The sequence below is a fragment of the Rutidosis leptorrhynchoides genome, chromosome 3 (assembly GCF_046630445.1).
Source record: "Rutidosis leptorrhynchoides isolate AG116_Rl617_1_P2 chromosome 3, CSIRO_AGI_Rlap_v1, whole genome shotgun sequence".
Lineage (NCBI taxonomy): Eukaryota > Viridiplantae > Streptophyta > Magnoliopsida > Asterales > Asteraceae > Rutidosis > Rutidosis leptorrhynchoides.
Window position 1 is genome coordinate 685,704,585 of NC_092335.1, and position 8,930 is coordinate 685,713,514.

Genomic DNA, 8,930 nt, shown 5'->3' on the forward strand with positions numbered 1-8,930 from the left:
TATTGTTTTTTTTTTTAAAACAATATTAATAATAATAATGATACGTATTTATTTTCAAATAATTGTTCGTGAATCGTCAGAATTTATCGAAGTTAAATGAAATCATATAAAGTTTTTGTTTAAATCAACTCGGAAATTTACGGGTTGTCACACTAGGTCAAATACCTCGCGATGTAATCAACTATTGTGAATCGTTTATAATGTATATGAACTGGTCCTTTCAGTTAGTATCATAGCGGTGGTCTTAGCAAACCAGGTCTGCATTAGTGTGTCTAACTGATAGTCGTTAGGCTGCATTAGTGAGTCTGGACTTCGACCGTGTCTGCATGTCAAAAGTTTTGCTTATCATTTTTGTCGAAAATTGCCTGCTTATCATTCTTAGTCTAGACACGTGTGCATTGATTGCATGAATAGTGTATAGACAAAATTCATATCTTAGCGTATACGTTACTGTAAACTTTGCCTGACATATCCCGTAAATTCCTCCGTAATCTACGAAATCTTTTGCGCTATATATATAGATATTCTATGTAATTAGAATACTACCCGATAGCCGGAAAATCATTTCATATCGAAAAATCCTTTATTCAATCGAACAAAATGGAATTCATCATTAGTTCTAGTCCCTCGAATTCTGATGTGAAATCCCACTCAAGCTCCGAAAGCAGTGTGACTGGAATGGATCAACCAATCAGCCATCATCTATTTTGGATAAATTGGGGATGGGTTCGTAGCCTCCTCAATCATTGGAAACAAGAAGAAGGCGATCCTTTCCATCCACCACATTGCCCTCTTGGCGAAGAACCTGAAGCACTTTCCAGAGTATCTCGTCACGATTATATACTATACCAAATTCTAGATCTTATTTATCCGCTCGTTCGAACCGACAATCACCCCAGTGTAATAGAAGAAGTCAACAAGCTTCGCGCTCGGGTAGTGTCTTTGGAGAATATGGTGCAAAGGTTACAAACACCAGCAGCAGCACCAGCAGCATAACCAGTACCACCATCATCAACACCAACAGTACCATCACCACCACTAACAATAACATCCGCATCCCACACCTCAACATCACAATCTGTACCTCAAGCATCAACATCATACGCACCATAGATACCAAGTAGTACCAACAACAAAGACCGATGAAGTATTAATCTATAACTTCATTGGAGAAACATTCGGTGGCAATTATGTAATCTCCAAAGTCTCAGAGATTATCTATTCTAGCCTTAACCATAAATCAGATGAGTGAACCAAAATGGTAGAAGAAAGAATAGAAACCCTAATAGAGTGGTGTGTGATTTACAAGCTAGACTTGTTTTACCAGCAGCATCAACAGTACCATTAGCATCACCAGAACAGTCAGTGCTGTCAGTATCGTCAGAATCAGTAGCACCTATAACATCACAAGCTCCGCCAGTTCAAGAATCACCATGGACATCATTACGAATCAATAACGCATATATTGTATCAACGAGTTATGAAGTATTAACTCATTCCCTCTGAAGAAATTATATGTATATTATATATATAAATTTTGAGATCAAAATAAATCTTTCGTACTAAGCTATTATGTATGAATTAAATAAGGGTAGATACTACTCGATTAAATTCATATTACTAACATGCTAAGATGTACATCCTTCCTTAACAACTTAACCATCGTTAACTACAATCTCTGTTTTAATTCAATAAATTTCATCTCATAATAAATCAAGTGTATTATTCAAATATATGTTTGATTTTACACTTTCTTCATCGATGTACTCGAAACTTTTCAAATAACATCATTCGTACTTTGCGAAATTCACAAGAATTCCACGAACCGAACATCATAAATCAACAAATAATGAAGTATTGATTCATAATTTCAATGTCATTAAAGAAATACTCCGTAAAAGTTATGTAATTTTTTAAAGCCTTTAGGGATTATTCAATTCTAGTTTCAACCGTAAATCAAATGAATTTAATTTAACATTAACTCATTAAATCTATGTTACATCTGAAGAAAATATACATATATATATATTTTCATAAAGACTGTAATAAAATTCTTTTGTACAAAATATTAATTGTGAATTTTTTTTTAACGGGTAGGTAATACCCGAGAGAGATATAAATTCACAATTAATATGTTACATTCTTCGAATCTGATTCAGCAAATCATCCATTATACTCTCTACTTTCACAACAATATACATTCTTTTATAGAAATCAAAACAACCATACTCATTCAAAATTTAATTACATATTCCGATTTTGAAATCTCAGAATTCAACTCGAGATATGACCAAAATCATCCCTCTTAGATCCTTACATCTTTCACAAGCTATACTTTGAATTCAAAACTGTGTTAGAACATCATATGTATATTAACGATTACAATCTGTGTTCAAAACCCTTCGAAATTCCTGAAGACACTTCAAATAATGAACAATCGAGATGATGATCCAACCACATATTAACCACAGTCTTGCATATGAAAAGCTCTCGAAACCAGAGTCATAATTTAACACGTATCCGTGTCAGACCCTTTGGCATTTATTAGCAAAAATAACTTTGCGATTCCTTTTCAAATTAGTCAGTTTTGTCACAGCTCCAGCAAGTCAACTTCGACTTTTTAGTTGAAACAGTCTTATTATAACCTTGATATAGACGTTGCCCTTTCGTCATCGTTACCGGAGAACTTTTTATGTCTCCCCACATTAACAATAAACTTACCAACAACTTCACTGATCTTTGACTTTCCAAAAAATTATTATATTTATCGAAACCCCATCATTTACTCATCCGCATCTTGTAACAAGAATTGTCATGCCAATTACTGGGAATCAGCAATCAGTATTTTAAAATCTTGCAGCATGTCTCCGCTAACGGTTATAGGTGTATATATAACGTCTATCTCCTAGACTTACATACTTCGAATGTGAAGTTTCTGAAAAACACCTTAAACTGCGAACTAGTTCTCCGAAGTTTGGAAAATGCTGATGAAGCAGCAAAAACTGTAAACGACCTTAACAGTCAAAAGTTTGATAATAAAGAATAGTGTGTTGGAAAAGCTCAGTAAAAGAGAAGGTTTGGAACTGAAAAACGGATTAAGCATTCCATGAAGGAGGCTGTGGACAAATCACAAAGACTAAATATGCCTTCAAAGAATCGAAATGATTCAGTGTCTGCTAAAATTATTATCAAATATCTTACTCCTGACTCTAAACCCTTGTGAATAATATTTTTCATCATCCTCTGATCTTAGATATTCTAAGATATCATCATATCTTTCATTATAAATATCTTCAATGTTTCTGAAGATATCTTCATAACTATTATTATTCGAAATCATTTATCTCTTTGCGCTATCTATGTTACATCATAAAAGAAACTATTTTAGTTTCTAAATTCTGAAAAATTCAAATTTAAAATATGTATACTATTGAAGTAGTGTTGGGAACTGAAGCATGAGTTAGTATAATATAATGACACTTGATCAACGTGATTATATTACAGTAAGTCATGCTGAGTTTTTAAATAGAACGTGATGATTCACAGATCATAACATCATCATGTGCCAATGTACACGACTCTTGTATTCTATTTAACCTCTAAAATATTAAGAAAATTTTTCTTGATGATTCGATCTTTTTCACGGTATTCTGGTAATTTAACAAATCAAGACCGTGCCATTACCATTTCCTTCTTAGAACATTAACAATGTTCATTCCGAAATTTATATCTGCGAATTATGGACCATTACAAGCGATGCTTAATCGCAAGAAGAAGAAACGAAAGGACAAAGCTCCAAAATATAAATTGGAGTATAAATCGCAGCAAATAGGAGGGAGTATTAACTATGGATGACAATGATTATAGAAGACAGAAGCAGGGACTTTGAAGTATAAGGGAAGATATAAAACTCAACAACAATCCATAAATTACAAACCATATATATCGATGCATATAGCAATATAAAGATACGGGAGAACTAAAAACACTATAAAACTAAGAGTATAGTAGAAGTAAATAGATTCTTCCGGTGGCAGATGAAAAAGAAGAATGACAGATATGAAAGTTAGGAGTATATCAAGAATCAGAACTGGATGGAGCATATTAGCGAATGCTATAAAGTATGAATTGAGGGAGAAAGAATAAAAGGTGTGAGTTGTGGAAATAAGGAAACGAAGGGGGTGGATATATAGTAAAATATCCGACAGAGCAATCAAAACAGATTATCGCATTTAATCAAAGCGGATCCTAAGTTCCTTAATTACCGAAGAACCAAATCTTATTACGAAGATTTTCTCTAAATTCCTTGAATACCGGAAATCAACCGTGACTATGTCATTGGTTAAAAAGAACGTGCATTACTCATTTCATTCTTTTGTGATAACTTCACTCGTACTCTTCACAAAAAACAAATTGCTTTATCTATATTACTTGATGATAATAAAACTCTAATTTCCAACTCGTATACGTCATGAAAACATACTTATTGTCAGCCATGACCATCTCATTCAAATTTCGGGATGAAATTTCTTTAACGGGTAGGTACTGTGACAACCCGGAAATTTCCAACCAAATTTAAACTTTATCTTTATATTATTCCGACGCGATAAGCAGTTTGTTAAGTTAAATCTTAAGAATTTTAAATTGTGTTCATACATTCATAATAACCTCGACCAAATTCCAACGATTCACGAACCGTTATATATAAATAAATATGTATATATATGTATGTATATATATATATATATATATATATATATATATATATATATATATATATATATATATATTATAACTTGAGAATATTAATAAAGTATAAAACGTATAATACTTTACATGAAAGTATTTGTTTCAATATGTTTATCGATGGAATTAGAAGATAATATCAAATGATTGATTTATCAGATACATTGTGATATGATTACGGGTCTATGTTATGAGGTCCACTGTGATTTAAGAAATCTATTCTTTTTGACAACATTCTGAAAATGGTAAACTGATTTATAAGTAAGAACGTGGAGTGTAAATAACTTAGATGTTGGATATCGACAAGTTAAGTAACTCGATATTTTTCATTAAGATGATTTCATACATTTATTTAACCTTTGAACTTTATCCCATGCTTCACCAACAGACTGTAATTTAAAAAAAAAAACTTGAAACCTATTATGAATATATATGATTCTACTTTTCTAAAACGTTTTATGATATAACGATTTCTATTATTTTAACCTTTAAACAAAATGATTCTTAAATATATTTAGTTTTGGAAAACAAAATTATCATATTTATTTGATTTAGTTTCAAACATACAAAAACGTTTTCAGTTTAAAAAGAACTTTATTATTAAAACGTATATAACTTTTATAAATATCTAGAACCACTTTTGACAACTCATTACTTAACCAGTATGATAAAGATAACGATATTTATATTTTATTTTATTAAATATATATAACGCTTTAAATTAATATTATATATATTTATACACGTATTATACGTACATAGTTTTATACTTTTACTATACTTAAACTTTACCTTTACTTTATTTTTACTTTACTTTAACTTTAATAATTCACTTTAATAATTCATACTTTAATAATTCACTTTAATAATTCATACTTTAATAATTCACTTTAATAATTCATACTTTAATAATTCACTTTAATAATTCATACATTAATAATTCACTTTAATAATTTAAAAATCTATTATAAATAGAATTCAATAGGTTTCATTATTTCATAGAAACTTGAAAATATTTTTCTCTAAATTCTCTCAATCGATTTATATATATATATATATTCTGTATTATTTCAAGATATTATTAGTATACATAAAATATTACGACGGAGTGCTGTCTGAGTGATTTCGAAATTGTTTTTCGAGCTGGATAGAGCTAAGGAAATTATGGGATATAGCTATGGAGGTTATGGGTATGGTTCGGGAGTATTGCTCGTGAGTCAAACTGGTGTTTATCATCTCCGTTGCATCTACGTACTTTTCCTGCAATATTGAATCTCAATATTGATACGTGAGCACTCATAACTTAACTTTTATATATTATTAGTGTATCCCTGACTAGTGCTCGAGTATATAGGATTATGCATGCTTATACGTTCGTTATTGTTGTTAGAAAGGTTATGTCGAATCTTGAATTAAATACATATGCTATTAAGATAAGGTATATAATATGCATGTCGTTGGAAAGCTAGCGAAAAATTGAGAACTTTTCATTTAGATATCGAATGGTTTCGATGAACGGTTTAGAAGTTATAGTCAATTGAATTTTTGTATTATTATTAAAAATGATTATTATTATCGTCATTATTATCGTCGTTATAATCTAATTATTATTATTATTATTATTATTATTATTATTATTATTATTATTATTATTATTATTATTATTATTATTATTATTATTATTATTATTATTATCATTGTCGTTATTAATAAAAGATATTATTGTTATTTTTATTATTATTACTATCGTTATTATCGTTATTATCATTGTCGTTATTAATAAAAGATATTATCATTAAGGAAGGAGTATCGTTTCTCATTTGACTCAAGAGATTTTTGACATATCACCCGACCGACCCAAAAAAAATTACGACGCAAACCTTCGAGCTTGTTGTAGAGACTCGTCCTAATCCATTTGGACGAATATATTACATTTGGTTATATCGCGAGGTACTTGACCTCTATATGATACATTTTACAAACATTGCATTCGTTTCTAAAAGACAAACTTTCATTACATTGACAGTTGACGGCATGCACACCATTTCTGAATATATTCAATCTATAATTGACTTAATAATAATCTTGTTGATCTCAATGACTCGAATGCAACGTCTTTTGAAATATGTCATGAATGACTCCAAGTAATATCTCTAAAATGAGCAAATGCACAGCGGAAGATTTCTTTCATACCTGAGAATAAACATGCTTTAAAGTGTCAACTAAAAGGTTGGTGAGTTCATTAATTTAACATAAATAATCATTTCCATCATTTTAATAGATCACAAGATTTTCATTTCTCATAAATATACGTCCCATGCATAGAGACAAAAAATAATCATTCATATGGTGAACACCTGGTAACCGACATTAACAAGATGCATATAAGAATATCCCCTATCATTCCGGGAAATCCTTCGGACATGATAAAAACAACATCGAAGTACTAAAGTATCCGGTACTTTGAATGGGGTTCGTTAGGCCCAATAGATCTACATTTAGGATTCGCGTCAATTAGGGGCCATTTCCCTAATTCTTAGGTTACCAGACTTGAAGGGGCGATATTCAGTTTAATAATCCAACTATATAATGTAGTTTTTGATCACTTGTGTCTATTTCATAAAATATTTATAAAAGCAGCGCATGTATTCTCAGTCCCAAAAATATATATTGCAAAAGCATTTAAAAAGGGAGCAAATGAAACTCACTATACTGTATTTTATAGTAAAAATACATATGACGACACTGGATAAGTGCAGGGTTGGCCTCGGATTCACGAACTTATATCATTTGTGTATATATATTAATACACATAATCGTAATCGAATAAGTTTATATATATAACCTATTAATGATATTATTTTTATATTAATAATATATTTATATTTCATATATTCCTTTTATATATTAAAATATTTTGTTATGTTATATGTGTTAAATATAAATATATATATATATATATATATATATATATATATATATATATATATATATATATATATATATATATTTATGTATTTTATTTATTTATCAAAACAGTAGTTCTAATTATACTAAGTTAATATTAGTAAAAATAATGATAATAACATTGATAATATACTTATGTTAATAATAACTCTATTAGTGATAATAACAACGATATTAATAATAATACTTGTAAAAAAAATTAATTTTACTGTTTATGATAGTTATAATATTGATTTTTGTAATTACATAATAATAATATTCGTGAAAATAATTAATAATAATTATGTTAATATTAACAATTTTATTATTTGTAAAAAGATACTAATACTAATATTTACAAAAATAAAAATTTGTATTATTTTCATAATGATAATAATAATAACAATATTAATAATTATAATCATGTTAATAGTCATAATGATATTATCCATAATAATACATATGTTGCTAATAATAATAATAAATCTTATTATTTTCATAATAATAATAATCATAATCATAATAATGGTAATAGTACTTATTCTAATAATAATAAAATGATAAAAATCATATTTTTTGATGATGTTAGTAATATTAATATTAATTATAATTTTGATTATAATCATAATAATAATAATGAATGATATTTAATACTTATCTTAGCGTTAACAATAATAATAATTATATTAGTTGTAATAATAAAAATAACTAATAATAACAATGTTAATAACAATAATAATAATAATAATAATAATAATAATAATAATAATAATAATAATAATAATAATTAGTAATAATAATAATAATAATAATAATAACAATAAAAGAGTAATAATAATAATGACTACCTCACTAGAAAAAGCTCCAAAAAGAATAATTGCCCATGTCCAGACTCGAACCCGAAACCTCTCGCTTAACAACCAAATACTTAACCACTACTCCGCAGACGTTTTTCTGAAATTATTCCTAACTTAAGTCTATATACCCCGTTTCCATTATTACTCGTCATTATCATTCTTTTCATCTTTTAAACGTCATCATAGTTTGTTTGGTGATTAGAAAACGTAATATGACATCCGTTCAACAGCAAAGTATAATCAGGCTCTCGGCTCAAAAGAGCAACAGTCTTTGGCCCAACAAAGCTTAATACGCAATTAAAATAGCAACCAAATTGACATAAGTGCTCACCACCCAAGTTAGGTCCGAACCAGAAAGAGAAAAGAACAAAATTACTGGTT